Here is a 15,852-nt window from a genome sequence, read left to right on the forward strand (position 1 = left end):
TGAGCTTGAAGGAATTTCTCAGGAAATTAAAGGAAGACGATTTGTGCCAGATAAGGGGCTCTGCATTAGGTTTATTTGCTTATATGCCCCAAGTTCTAAGATCTGTAATGAGTTCAGCTGGCCAAGCAGACAAAGTTAGAGGTGGGATGCATAATTCTGAGAGAATGTCTCTGGCACTCATGCTGAGGAGGATGACTGGACTGTACAGCATGTTACTTTTCAACCATGTTTCAGCTTTGCTAAAATATTCTCTAGAACAATTTACCAACATAATATTCCCATAGGACATACTTACATTTTTCACTCTTCATTTCTTCGTTCTATTCAGTTCTAGCAGACATTTTCATTTTTGTTAATCTCATCAGTATGACATGTTATATTCCACTTGAAAGTGCATTTCTGTGCTTACTAATAAGGTTAGGCACTGTTCCATGTCCACTGGTCATTCAGTCTTCCTAATCAGTGAAATAACTGTTTACATTCTTGGCCATTTTACTATCTGGCTGTCTTTCTCTTACTGATGGGCAAGAGATCTTTATACAATCTGTAAATGAATCCCCTGTCGGTTACTTTTTGTCAAGAACATGTTTCCCAGTCTTTGGCTTGTACTGTATAAATTTCTAATCACGTCTTTGTGTATGGTTTCTTTAAAATCTCTTTCCTTATCCAAGATCATAAACATACAGTCCTATTTCTTTTAAACCTTTTATTTCCTAAACTTTTTCACTTTTTAAAGGTTTTTAAACTGATTTTAAACTTTTTTGTATGTTTGCTGCTGCTGCTGCTGCTAAGTCGCTTCCGTCGTGTCCGACTCTGTGCGACCCCATAGACAGCAGCCCACCAGGCTCCGCCATCCCTGAGATTCTCCAGGCAAGAATACTGGAGTGGGTTGCCATGCCCTTCTCCAGGGGATCAAACCCGCATCTCTTAAGTCTCCTGCATTGGTAGGTGGGTTCTTTACCACTAGCACCACCTGGGAAATGCAAAAAAGAAAAAAATCTAATAACTGATTACTGGACGAGATAGTTGGATGGCATCACCGACTCAGTGGACATGAGTTTGAGCACACTCCGGGAGATGGTGAAGGACAGGGAAGCCTGGCATACTGCAGTCCATGGAGTGACAAAGAGTCAGATACAACTGAGTGACTGAACAGCACTGACAAAACAGAAACACATGTATCAGGGTGTGTCAGATTACTAGGGTTCCAACCACATCTCTGCAGCTTCCAGCTGTATGACTGTGGACAAGGTACCCAATTCTCAGACCTTCATTTTCCTCTTCTATGAAAAACATTAAAAATAGTAAGGACCTAACAGGATTGTTTTGAGAATTAAATATAAAGGTTTTTTTATTTTCTGCTGAACAAAAAAAAATTTTTAATTTAGGTGCTACCGTTGTCATTGTATTAATTTATCTTTCATTCAGCAACCGTGCTCAACTCTGTTATTACTTCTAATAATTTGACAGGAGATTCTTCTGGATTTGTAGACAATCATCTGTAAGTAACGCAGATTTATTTCTTCCTTTCCACTTATTTCTTTTTGTTTAATTTTACTGAACCTTGAATAAACGATGATCTTGTTCTTGATCTAAATAGATTGCTTATATCTCACCATTAAGAATAAAATTTTCTTGGGTTTTTGGATAGAAACATTAAACAGATTTTTAAAAAACTCCCTATTTTTAATTGTCAAAATATATAAAATGAACAAGTATTGACTTTTATCAAATTATTTCTCTGTATCTATGAAGATAATAATTTAGTTTGCCTTGTTCAATTTTTAAGTTTTTTTTTATATTTTATTTTTTAACTTTACAATATTCTATTGGTTTTGCCATATATCAAAATGAATCCGCCACAGGTATACATGTGCTCAATTTTTAAGTTTTGAATGTGACAACCATCCTGCTTGTGTTAAGTCGCTTCAGTCATGTCAGACTCTTTGTGACCCCTATGGACTATGGCCCACCAGGTTCCTCTGTCCATAGGATTCTCCAGGCAAGAATACTGGAGTGGGTTGCCATGCCCTTCTCCAGGGGATCTTTCCAACCCAGGGATTGAACCCGAGGTTCCTGCCACATCTCCTGCATTGAAGGCAGACTCTTTATCACCGAGCCACCGGGGACAACTGTAGGTACGTTTAAAATTCTGCTTTTATACTCATGTGATAAACCTCCTGTGCTCCTGCTTGCCTCGCATCTGTTGCAGGGATGTAAATGAGTACATCAGACTGGAGAGGCAAGTGGCAATATCGAAAACTAAAGCCTTAAGCCGAGGCAAAATTCTCCCTTAGAAACTGTAATAAACATAGGAATCCTGTAAACACATCAGCAGTGGCTTTCAATAAAAAACTCAAACATAAAAGAATTCTACAGGGTACAAGTGTACATAAAGAATTCTAAAAATAAAAAAACTGTATTAGGTTGCTAATGTCTTAAATAGAAGCAAAGAAACATGCCATATCTTTCCCGTGACAGTCTTAAATAGCTGAGGTGAACTATGCTACTTAGTATTTTCAAATTTACTAAAAGGGATATTGGGAAGAGTTGTCAAAATCAACTTATTTTTAGCAGGCACTGTCATATGTCCTGAAAGGATCTGTGGGCAACTCAGAAACATAACTTTTGAACCAGTTAAGTCAGCACTCATGCTGGAAAAAATATGACATAATTCTTACTTAGTTTATAGCTTTGAGTATATCAATTAATTTTACACTAAACCAAAAAAGTTTTTATTTGAAAATAAATGGACTTGGAAATTAAACTGATTCACTAGAGTAATAATTTGACAAGCTTTTAAAGAAAAAATTCTGGATGAGCTAGATTATATGTGACTCAAATATTAAATAAACTGAACTAAAAAAAAAAAACAAAACACTTTTTCCAGTACCTGAGGTATAGAACCTCTTCTAACTTTTCTTTTTTCATAATATAGAAGAGCTTTAATATAAATAAAGAGATGAATAATGATATAAAAGAGCTTCTTTAATCCAATGACTGAAAATGTTGTATCTTTTTGTCTTACAAAAAACACCCTCTGAGAGTTTCTTGCAAACCAAACTCAAAGTAGGTTTTCATGTGATGGAATAAGGACGCATCTAAGAAATTCTGTCACTGACTCTATTTTTATCTCTGTACATTTTCTGGTCTTGTTAGACCTGCCATCTCACTGGCCTGTTCCCAGTCCTACAAAGGGAAGAGAAAGAAAAAGACAAACTGAACCCTAAACCTAATCTCCAATGAAACCTGAAGGAAAACTCAGAAATTAGAATAATATCATAACATTACAGAATAGTTAACATGTACTGAGGGTCTACTATGCTTCAGTGCTTTATATGAGCTAATTTAAATTCAGTTTCAGTTAGCCTCACACTCTAAATGATTTAAATTCAAATACAAACCAGTATCTGATCATTCAAATTTTCTATCTGTCAGATGAGGCATGCTAAATAAAATCTAATTCATCTCCCATTACATTAAAAATAATAAATATAATAAGGTTATCAGAATAATGATACTTCATACCTTTTCTTTCTATACCTTTATACCTTTCCTGTATCCAGCTCTAATTATTAAGATGACCTAATCTCATAATTCAATTCCTTTTCTTTAGTTTATTTGGTGCTATTCTATAATACCTAAATATATAGCTTTTGTACATGGTAAAAATATTCAGCAAGGATAAAATGTTAGCAATCCTATTTGAAGATTTAAAAACCATACTAAACCAACAGCTCAGAAACTGAAAGCTTTTAGGTCTTTCTAATAATAAAACAAGGACTTCCCTGGTGGCTCAGAAGGTAAGTGTCTGCCTACAATGTAGGAGACCCGGGTTCAATCCCTGAGTTGGGGAGATCCTCTGGAGAAGGAAATGGCAACCCATTCTAGTACTCTTGCCTGGAAAATCCCATGGACAGAGGAGCCTGGTAGCCTACAGTCCGTGGCATTGCAAAGAGTCGGACATGACTAAGCGACTAAACTTTCAACTTTCAATAATAAAATGGTCCAATGAAGGCTGCCCATCCAAACATGCCTATTATTGGGCAGGCAAGAGCAAGTGGAAGCATACTGGACCATGAATGCAGAGATGTAGTTTAAGTCCTGATTTGGCCGATAAATTGCTGCAAACTTTGAGACAAGGTAAGTAGCTAGTTTAGATCTCAGTTTAATAATATTAAGCATGAGAAGTTTAACTAGGCAATTTATGAATTCTAGATTTCAATGGAAATACTTGAGGAATCAAGAAACACTCTGAGAAAGTATAAAGTTAGAAAAGCAGAGAAAGCTCTAGAGTCTGTGGGAAATGTCTTTGCTTTAGGAAAATTTATCAGGAGGAAAAAAGGACATAATTTAAAATTCCACTGGACAGCTATATAACAAAATACATTCAGCTTTCTAAATTATCTTGGAAAAGGTGCTATAAAAATTTAAAATAGGAAGACCATTGTTGAATGTTATTATTTCAAGCATAGTATATTAAGTTTAGTTTTTTAAAGTTGAATTGGTTTAATTATTTTATTTTTCTCCATGAAAATTTAGAAATAAGGAGTCCTTACATACATCATTTATACAACATACTTATAACTATTTCCAGAACTTGAAGCACAAGCATACAGTCTTTAATTGTTAAAAATATTCCCAGTTGTTGATCATGCCATATGATATACTGTTTCTCTGATCTGTTAGCAAGTCCCTGGTGAACACTACAATGGCCATTTATAATACTCTTTGTACTAGAAAAAGTGCCATATATTTTATAAAGATTAATTTTTGAACTAAGTTTCAGGAATTCACTATAGTAAGAGAAAAAAAAGTGAGTATTTTCTAAATATCCTGAATTTCTGAAAATATATTCTATCAGGTTGATATTCAAAATGTAAAATATTTGCTGTCTCTCTAGGAACTACTGAGTTTCCTGCTAGTTTTTAAAGCAAGAATAAAGCAATTTCAGCCTTGGGATTCACTGGCCTCCATCCATCCCAAAGCAGATGTCCAAGAAAATATGTAGATAAATTTGAGTATTAAATCTTAACATACTGTTGCAGTTATTATGGAATAAGAAAGTACAGAATCATAAACAATTTTGGAAATAAGAGAAAAAACACAGTTCTCAGACTGATGTGTGTGACAGCTGCTGGGGTAACATCGGGGACCAGCCCAGGCCAGGGATGAGGTTCTGGAATGTGGCCGCTGGAAGGGTTCTGGCATCTGTACATTCCAACCTCAAAGGAGGAAACCAGGTATTTGAGAAATGTCCTGTGCATGCAATACTGAATATAAAATAACTCTGACAGTAATGGTTCTTGTTTGAAAACCTGGAAAGCTACTAATGGGGCTTCCCAGGTGGTGCCATGGTAAAGAACCTGTCTGTCAATGCAGGAGACACAAGAGATCCCTGGGTCAGGAAGATCCCCTGGAGGAGGAAATGGCAGCCCACTCCAGTATTCTTGCCTGGAGAATTCTGGCGGGCTACAGTCCCTAAGGTTGCAAAGAGTCGGACACAACTGAGCAACTGAGCACGCGTGCACACACAGCGAGCAGAAGCTACTAACAGTTACCTAAGTCAAACAGGTTTCCATTTACTCATAGCAGAGAAGAGGAGGCATTTCAAAAGGCGTAACAGACAGGAGTGCAAATGGGTGAAACTAACAGATCTAGAAAATAAATCTGTAGTAAATTTTAAAGAAGAGCTGTTCAGACATAGAGGAGATAAGAACAGTTCATTAGGAAAAAGAGAAGCAGAAAACTGGCAACAAACTGCTTCTTCAGAATATCCAATACAACTCTTACATGGAACAGCATGCCTGTGTTCCACTAAAATACTTGGGTGTTTGAATAAAAATATCTCTTTCTCAGAGTTACGAATGAAACCAAAGCAACTTCATACTGCTGCTCTTCCCAGGGCAGGACATAAACAGTGATAGATAAACCACGAAGGGCATACTATGATAAGAGCTTCAAAAATCACTGTTTCCTTGGGAAAATGGGCATTAGGGTATGATTAGGACAGTCTTATTATTCACATCATACGTTTACTTTTCTGGGACTTACAAATTTTAGTAACAAACATGAAAGAAGGCTCAAATTTAGCTTATGTGATTTTAGGGTAATGTAAGTAAATTTTACATTTTTCTTGCTAAACTGGTACTGACTTTTATTTTTAAATTTTAAATTACAAATTAAAACAATAAATGTGATTGGTTTTGTTCCTCAACTCTGTACAAAAACAAAGTAAAATTTTTTTTTATCTCGGTAGCTTTACCACCTCAGTTATTATATAAAAGCCTCTTGACTAATTTCATTTCTAAATACAGAACAAAAAGATTTGCATTTTAGCAGAGGAGAGTGGGAGGAAACATGAGGTGGATATAAATTCCTGACACTAAAGGATTCTAATACTAGAATGGGTTATAATAAAAAGACTATAGAAGCATCTCTGCTGAGGATTTTTAAATAATCTGGGCTCTCATTTTTCCCAGGTGAACTAGTACTACTTGATATGAAGCTTAAAAACTAGTACTATTTTAGGAGAACACTGATTTATATATCTGTCTTATAAATTAGGCTCGAATAAGCACAGATTCTTAGGAATTCAGTAACATCAAAAGTAAGAGAACTATAAAAAAACTAAATGGGAAGGAAATCCAAGAAAAGCGGGACATACATATAGCTGATTTACTTTGCTGTACAGTAGAAACTAACACAACACTGTAAAGCAATGATACTCCAATAAAAATTAATTTAAATTCTACTGTTGAAGTTCTAGAAATATGAATATGTTGAACCTTAATCTTAACAGTGTGAAATTGTTTTCTTGAAATTATTTTATTAGATTAAAATGTAATCATATTCACTTTGATGTCAAAAAACCCTGTGCACTTTATTAAGCTATGAAGTTTGGTGTGGAACACTGATATGATCAGGGTGGGTTTTGTTTGTGTAGGTTATTTCCCCCTTCCCTTCCCATCCTTTCCTTCTGCAGGAGCTGGAGCAGAAACATCCCATAACTAAAGAAGAAAGAACAGAAAAAGAGGACTCTATTTAAAGGCAGATGGCTCAGAAGCCTGCTCTATGGAAGATCTAACTTTTGGCCTGGGAAGTAAGAACTTGGACCTTGGAGTCGGATAGACCTGAGGGCTGGAATCTACTCTCTAATCACTTACCACATGCAAGGTCTTGAGCAAATGACCTATTTAAGTCCAGTTCCCTCAAACACACAGTGAGAATGGCAATAACAATATCTATCACTCAGGGTCAGAGAAGGCAATGGCAACCCACTCCAGTACTCTTGCCTGGAAAATCCATGGATGGAGGAGCCTGGTAGGCTGCAGTCCATGGGGTCGCTGTGAGTCGGACACAACTGAGCAGCTTCACTTTCACTTTTCACTTTCATGCATTGGAGAAGGAAATGCCAACCCACTCCAGTGTTCTTGTCTGGAGAATCCCAGGGATGGGGAAGCCTTGTGGGCTGCCATCTATGGGCTGCACAGAGTCAGACACAACTTAGCAGCGACTTAGCAGCAGCATCACTCAGGGTTACTACAATGCTCATATGAAATTACAAATGCCAACCATTTAACTCTGCATGTGTCAATAAACAGGAGTTGTTTCACCACTGCAATTTCTTTGAAGACTTGTAGAATCCTCCAAGGTACAGGGCTAACCAGAACCTGAGTTGGCTTTACAAACCAGGTTTGATCATATCTGGTCTTGCCTCCTGAATTCAGGGCTGAGGTCACTAAGGAAAGGGGCACATGAACACAGGGCCACGTTCTAGTTTCTGCTTATATAACTGTCTTATGTGCAAACTTAACCAAGAGACTTTCGATTTCTGCTCTCTCATCTTGAATATCATATAGTACTACATAATACGCTAAAAAGAAGTTACAGTTGCAAACCATTATCATATGAGCAACTGGTGCTTCTTTCAAAGTTGACAGTGAAAAGGAGCTCTAAATTCTGAGCTTTCTCCATTTGTGGTTTTGAAAATCAAAATATCAATATTATTTAAACAGTAGTAGCAAAGAAAAATGTTCAATTTCTTAACAGGGCTAGTCTGTGATTCAGAGAAAACTGTGGTCTCCATGTTATCTTAATGAAAAGCATTTATAACCAAGATCTGAAGAAGCATCATATAAATATGGAGTACTACCATGATGGTAAGAAAGTCTGTGCAAGAGGGAAAAAAGAATCAATGCAAATATATCATGGATAGAGATAACTGTCCTTACTAATGCCAATGAGGAAAAAAATATCTGAAGATAAAAGGGCAGAAGGATTACTTCCTTGTGCTAATTTGAACAGCCTATACAGACTACCAAATTCTTTACAGTAAATCAGTGCTGCCTATTTTCTATCTGTCAATAACTGAGATGTTATTTACCCAGGAGGAAAAAAATTTAAATATGACATATATTTGCTGCTTATGAAACAGATATGTTCTTTTAACATGCAAACTTTTGTACATTAACCTGAGGTCTGGAAAACATTAAGAAACAAGCTGATCTGAAATTTTAAAGTAAGTATTTCCTGAACCTAGGAAAGTGAGAGATAATACCTACATAGTTAAATCTACTTCAAAAAATGATCACCTCTCTACAACCATGCCAAAGGTTAAAGCTCAGTCATTCCATTTGTGGCTAGTTAAATCATTAGCCAGTCACCTAAAAGCAGCCAAGGAAATACGTGCCCAAATGCAATATAAAAAATAGTCTCAGTGAAATATTTGTCAAACACTTGAATAACTGACTGAGATGTCCTTACCTCTCGCTGCGGCACAGGTTTTAGGATCAATAATTAAAATTATTCCGCATGGCTGCACCTGGCAGTAGGCTCAACAGGACGCCGTGGCTCTGCATTCCGTGCAGAATGAATGACAGTCACACCGGCTCAGACTTAACCACCACCGCGGGGTGACTCCCAGTCAGACCTTCCCAGCACGCGGAGGTTCCAGCTCTGCTCCCAGCAGTTTCCTTAGCCCCGGTTTCTGGTCTTTAGTCAAGCAGAGTGGTTTGTGTGCACGGGAGAGCTCTGCCTGCAGAAGCTTAATCCTCTCTTTGCATGTCCTGCTTTCCAACACAGCAGAGACGCCCCAGCCCAACTACACTTGCAGAACAGGCTTCGCCAGGGTAACTCCACCCACCCACTTCACACAGGTACAAATCAGCTCAGAAAACACTAGGACTAAACCGATAATACTTTAACTTTTTTAAAAGTCACTGACTATTCGGTTGTTTATATTTGCTATCCATATGGGAGACAGTGTATTCTATAAAAATGATGGTATTTACACCCAATTAAAAAAAAAAAAAAAAAAAAAACCCTGATCTAGCAGGAAGTACTATCTACAAAAGGCTGAATCATTAAACTGGCAGTGACAGGCTGGGAGAACATAACTCTGAATATCTTTGCTGATAATGAGTCGTGATTGTTTTCTACTCAGACAAAAAAATTATCAATGTACTGCCTTTGCATGAAAAATTCTGAGACTGGAATGCACAATTTTTTAATATGCAAATGAAAAGTTTTAAAACCTGAAAAATTTTTTTCAGAATTAAAAAATAAGAATTGCACATGATCAACTATACTTCAATACAAAAAAAAATCCATAATTAAATGTTTCTGATTATGACCTCCTCCTTTATGCACTGCCATATGTTGAAATTGTAGCTCTACTTATATAAGTATTGAAAAGATTCAGTATTTATACTAAATAGCAGTGAAAGTGAAAGTGAAGTCGCTCAGTCTTCAGTCGTGTCCAACTCTTTGCGACCCCATGGATTGTAGCCTACCAGGCTTCTCAGTCCATGGGATTTTCCAGGCAAGAGTACTGGAGTGGGTTGCCATTTCCTTCTCCAGGGGTACTGTACTGTTAACCCGACTAGATATGAAAAAATAAATGGATTGGAAGATATTAAAATATTAATATTAAATTAATATTTTCTGTTCTAAATGACTTTTCACCAATACCAATATAAATCATGTTCAGACACTTGTTCCTAGTAAACAAAATGATATTTCATTTGCCAGGAAGATTCTAAATAATTTATAGACAGTCTTCATTATAACACTATGAAGTTGATTAGAACACTATTCCCATCTTAGAGATGAGGAAGCCAAGGTCACACAAGTAGGAATTGTTGAATTCAAGATGCCTGGGGAGTATTTATCATTCTTTCCTCTCTGGTCGCAGTTCTGAATAAAGGAGTGTTGATTAATGGTAGGCCACAATAAGAAAAACAATGAATTGATGTGATTTCACAATATGAGAGACCACAGAGAAATCCAGAGCATGACAGGAACAAAACATGTGGATTTTTTTTCATTGGAACAGCTGTGGACTTATGGATTTTGATGAATAGGAAATGAAGCTCCCAAGAGTTCATTCACGGTGGAAAAGGCACAGCTACCCCTCCTCCCCGCTCCCTTCCTCAGCACTGAACACACAAGGGTAGGGGCCCAACAGAAAGAGGAAGGGGAAAGGGAAAAAGGGGGCTGGGTGAAGGGGAGCCCATGCTGTAGAGAAGCCATCTGGGGGACACTCAGTGCAACTCAAGAGCCCCTCATGCTCCCCAACATACAAGCACAGATGGGATAAATAAATTAGACGGTAGCTCTCCTGAGTGCAGGAGAATGACAAAATAACCCTCACCTGAAACTCAGAGGCTGCACTTTCTGCCATGTAAAAATACAGGTAAGAATATGAGTGTGTGCAAACCTCGGTGAAAGTGGACTGAAGTCTGTAATCTGTTTCACTGTATGGTGACAATGTCATTTCCTGGTTTTGATGATGTACAGTATAGTTATGTGAGGTGTGACAACTGGGAGAAGTTGGGCTTTGAATATATGGGACCTCTCTGTACTATTTTGGTAACTTTGTCTGAGACTATAATTATTCTAAAATACGAAGTTTAAAATGTGGCTCACTAAAAAGTATCATGTTCTGTCTTTCAATGACTGCTGATGGCACAGGAGAGGTCACCTGTTATTTTCTTCTTGCATTTTACAAAATGGAGGTTATCCTGTGAAGATCTAAGATGGGTCTATGTGGCTAGTGGGGGCAACAAGAGAATTCCCTGAGAAGGCAAAGGCTACCTTCTAGTCATTCTATCAGGAGGGTCGCTGTCAATAGAGTGAAATGTGATCTGATTCTGGGTGTGTTTTTGGCCATGAAACTGGTAGAATTTACAAACTGTCAAGGGTCTGAATAATTTGGGTAATTTTTATGATAGAATTTTCTCTGCTCCAAACCTTCTCACATCTTCCCATCTAGCTTTAAACGAAAGTCCAAATCCACACAGTGGCACCCAAGCCCCAAGGAGAATCCGATGCCCTTCCACCTCCAGACCTCACCCACATCTTCACTCACTGCTCTGGTCAAACTGGCCTTCCTGCTGAGTCTTTAACAAGCCTGGACACATGCTGCTCAGTGTCCTTACACTTGCAGTTTCTTCTCTGGAAAGCTCTTCCCACAAGTAAGTGCTTATCCCTACTCCTCATCTCCTTCAGGTCTTGGCTCCCAAAGTTACCTTCTAATGGGGCTTCCCTGATAGCTCAGTTGGTAAAGAATCCACCTGCAATGCAGGAGACCCCAGTTCAATTCCTTGGTCAAGAAGATCCCCTGGAGAAGGGGTAGGCTAACCACTCCAGTATTCTTGGGTTTCTCCTTGTGGCTCAGCTGGTAAAGAATCTGCCTGCGACGTGAGAGACCTCGTTTGATCCCTGGATTGGGAAGATCCCCCGGAGAAGGGAAAGGCTCCAGTATTCTGGCCTGGAGAATTCCAGGGACTATCCATGGAGTCACAAAGAACAACTGAGAGACTTTCACTTTCACATTACTTTCTAATAAACCCCTCCCTGACCACTCCATTCTCCTCCTCTGAAATTACAGCCCCACAGGAACCACATCCCAGGACTTTCTAACCTCACTTCTAGGCTTCATTTTTCTCCACAGCACTTACCTACCTTAGTGTATGTTTAATATATTTGCCTTTTTCTTTCCCTCTCATCAACTTGAATACAAATAGCAAAATGACAATATTTGTTTGTTGTGTCCACTATTTTAGCCCTAGTACTTGGTATGCACTCAGTAAATGTTTTATCACTGAATGAATGAATACTGGAAATGATCAGAAATGGAAAAGTTGCTTTATATATGGCAAGGATTAGATTGAACCTACCCCAAGCACTGGCTAAGGCCTAAATGGGAGTTTAGGAAACATCTTTGATACTAGTAGTAGAAATTATGCTTATTCATAATTATTGATTAGCTGTTTTAAAACAAATGCTATGTATAAAGGATGCAAATTAATATACAATAGACTATCTATCCAGAAGCAATTCTGGGTTAAGAAAAAAAGACTCGCAAAAAGTGAAGTATAAAATTCAAAATAAGCTAACTTATTACCAAACTCTGTTTCCAAATGAGTGACACAAGGAACAGCTACTGTAGGCTGTAGGCCTTTGTTATTCAAAACATAGTCTTAGGACCAGTATTATGGAATTACCTGGGAGCTTCTTAAACATACAGAACATCAGGCCCCACCCTAGTGAATCGTGATCTACAGTTTTTAACTCTCTCTCTCAGGCAGGTTGAATGTACATTCAAGTTTGTGAAGCAGCGGCCCAAGGAGCCTCCGTGAAGAACAGAGTAAGTCATCTCACGCAGAAGAAAGACCACAGGCATAGAAGCGGGGGAACCCAAAGGACAACCAAGCAGAGAATAAGGAAACATATTATTGATGCTGAGCAGAGATGAGAAATGGGAAAAACAGGTTACAAACATAAATGTTCTGGTATTTTATGGAGCATCTTAAATTCCAGGCTAAAGGTTCAGTATATAATTCTGGCACAAAGGGAAATCACCCGGGTTTTCTGAAGTCAGGGATTACACGTCATAAAGGTTGTATTCTGAAGTTTTATTTTAGTAGTAAACATTAAGATAGACTAATTCCACAGGCATTAATTGTGCAGCCGGTGTGCACATACCCTGTGGGGGAGACAAGGATGAATGAGACACATTCGTCACCAGCGAGGAGATGGCAACTTAGTGAGCAAGGGAAACAGCTGCTATTAGATCTGACATGGGGGCAAACAGGACGCAGGCCTGGGGATAATGGGCGGGGAGAGCTGGTCAGGGACAGACGGGCCAGGGAGAGCTGGTCAGTGGAGCTTTCATGCACAAGAAGATTATGGCCTGAGTCTAAATACAAGGAAAATGTCAACTCGGGGGGAGTGGGAAGGAGGGCATTTTGACTGTAGGGGCAGCAGGAGCAGAGGGAAAGCTACATGATCACATGGTATGTTCTGAGGACACCAAAGCAGAGCCCAGCAAGCACAGGGAGAAAGGGCAGAACCAGAGAACAGAGGAGGAGGTTGACTGAAAGTGACACAGCAGAGTCAAGTCTGGAGGTACATCTTATGTGCAGTGAGGAGCAATTGAAAGATATTTTTTAATTAACTAGAGAGGCTTAGAAAGAATGATGGCTGAAACAAAACTAGCTAATGAAGTAGGTTCTGATAAGCACTAATCTTCATTTCCCCTTTAACACATCTTTTGCCCTAATTACTGTTCTGTTCATTTCCAGAAATACATTTTTATTTTCTCTTGTTGTAATAAAACCAAAAGATATTAAATAAATAATTTGTTCTGGGAGACAAAACAATAAACTTTACCTCTATTCAGTGTTCTGTGGAGGGAAAATTCTGGCTTTTTAGTTTAATAATCGCAAATGAGTTTAATCCACCCGGTGCAGGGCCAGGGCTACTAGGTGTGGGCAGTGATTACCAGGAGAGGTCAGAAGACTTCTCCAGGCCAGCTGTGAAACCTCGGGCACATCATGGAAGTCTTTCTGAGTTGCTCTGTTAGTTAAAAAGGGGTACGTGGGGAACAAAAATACATTCTGCATACTTAGTATCCTGCAAGGCTGTATCGGTTCAAGGTCCAATTTAATAAAAATATAATATTCGAAAAGTCTAAGGCAACTACAAACATGTGGTGTTTTGAATTCTCTGTTTTTCCCTGAGAGTGAGAAAAGTTTTATCTTGATGTATCTATGTATTTGGAGAGAAAAATACCTGGGCATTCTAGCATTTTGGAACTCCTTTAAATCTTCCAGCAATGCCTCCTAAGGCACTGATTTTAATATCTGATTCTTAAGACATCTGCCTCCAGAGCGATAAAGTAAGCATGTGTTCAATGGGAAGAATATTCCATACAGTGTTCCATGTGGGGTGAAGTAAAAACCGGAACCTTTTCACTTCCTATAGAGTGGCTGCCTCACGCTAAAGTGACAAGTGAGGAAGCATGGTTTCAGAAGAGCAAAGTGCTGCTGCACACTCAGAGAAAGGAACAAACAGTCCAGAAGCAAGCAGATGAACATAAAGGAAAAAACTATAATTAGGCAGAATTGCAACAACAAAAACAAGATTCTGAAGGGCCAGTTTTCTAAAAGAATACAAGGACTTTTTAATTTCAAAATTACTCTACAAATTCAGGCTGTTGCTTTATAAACTACTTCTTAAATGAATATAAGGATTTCATTAGCATTACATTTGATCACTGTCTTTCCCCAAAATGAAAACCTCAGCTCCTTCTATGTCTGCTAACAAAAAAATTTATGATGCAAACTCTATTCAAGTGACCATCCAAAGAAGCTGCCTTCCACACCATGGGCCCATGAAAGCGACTGTAACTTGTTTGTTACAGGTATACTGTGAAATATTTACATATAAATTTATACCAACAAATAACACATTAAATAAGTTATCCACATAAGCTAAATAGACCTAATTTTAGACACTGCTGAATTTAAATGATATAACATAGTAGATAACCATAAATTGATAAAATAATAACGGCTGATAGTGATTAAGTATCCAGGGGGCTTTAAATGCTTTACATCTAATCTTCAAATGAATCTTGGCTCACTTCCTAGATGAGGAAATTAAAAATCAGAGAAGCCAAATGACATGCACAGGGACAGTAAAACATGGCACAGGGATTAAAACCCAAGGCTGAAGCCCGTGCTCTCAGCTCTCTGTCCTGCTTTTCACATAGGTATATAAACTAAATAAAACATCTGCATTAAATCTGCTTTCACAAAATACCTATTTATGGGGTGGCTGCATTAGGACCTTAGAAATTACCTATTTGGACAGGGTGGACTGAAGGGGAGACTATAGTCTATAAAGAGTAATATATGATCAGTGCAAAGGAGTTAAATAGTACAGAAGCAAATGGAAAAAAAAGAAATGTCCGTTGCTATATTTGCAATCTCATGCGCCTCTCCAGTGAGGGATGCATCCTCCTGATCCTCTATGAGTTTACAATAGGACTGTACTGCTCTGTGATTTGCTCTTTCATTTAACAACACATCACAGAAAAAAAAAAAAAAAAACAAAAACCCCTGGGTGAGCACATATGCTTCTACTTCATTCTTTTGAGGGCTGCAGAGTACTTCATAGTATGGAAGTATAACATCTATTTTGAGAATGTGATTTTCAACCTTTGTGTATTAAAGCAATACCCTAAGGAGGATTTACCTGGATGGGAGGTATATTTAAAAAACATGAAGTAACCAATTAAAAATCGACAAAGGACTTGAATAGACATTTCTCCAATAAGCACATGAAAAGATGCTCTATGTCATCACGCTTCTGTATAATCACCACCTGGGCCAACAGAGCATGACCAGCACTTCCAAATCCTCCCTCCTACCTACCTGCTCACTCTCCTCTCCAGAAGTACCACTGCCTAAAGTTTATCACCACACAACAGCCCCAAACTCTATGACTCTGAACTCTCTCCTTACATATATGGGATTATACAGTGTAAGTATGTAGGTAAAT

General features: G+C 38.1%; 1 protein-coding gene across 6 annotated transcripts in view; it reads right to left on the reverse strand.

Moving 5' to 3' along the window:
- The window catches only part of ARHGAP32 (Rho GTPase activating protein 32), a 206,828-nt gene that overhangs the window by 35,021 nt on the left and 155,955 nt on the right, over nt 1–15,852 (reverse strand). The window contains exon 1 of one of the 6 annotated variants that reach the window (XM_070365294.1): nt 8,767–8,993. The exons of the other annotated variants lie outside the window; for them this stretch is intronic. The gene's annotated coding sequence lies outside the window, so the exon portion shown is untranslated. Of the gene's footprint in view, nt 1–8,766; nt 8,994–15,852 lie in introns of those variants that run through there. 6 annotated transcript variants of the gene reach the window in all.

The sequence above is a fragment of the Bos mutus genome, chromosome 29 (assembly GCF_027580195.1).
Source record: "Bos mutus isolate GX-2022 chromosome 29, NWIPB_WYAK_1.1, whole genome shotgun sequence".
Classification (NCBI taxonomy): domain Eukaryota; kingdom Metazoa; phylum Chordata; class Mammalia; order Artiodactyla; family Bovidae; genus Bos; species Bos mutus.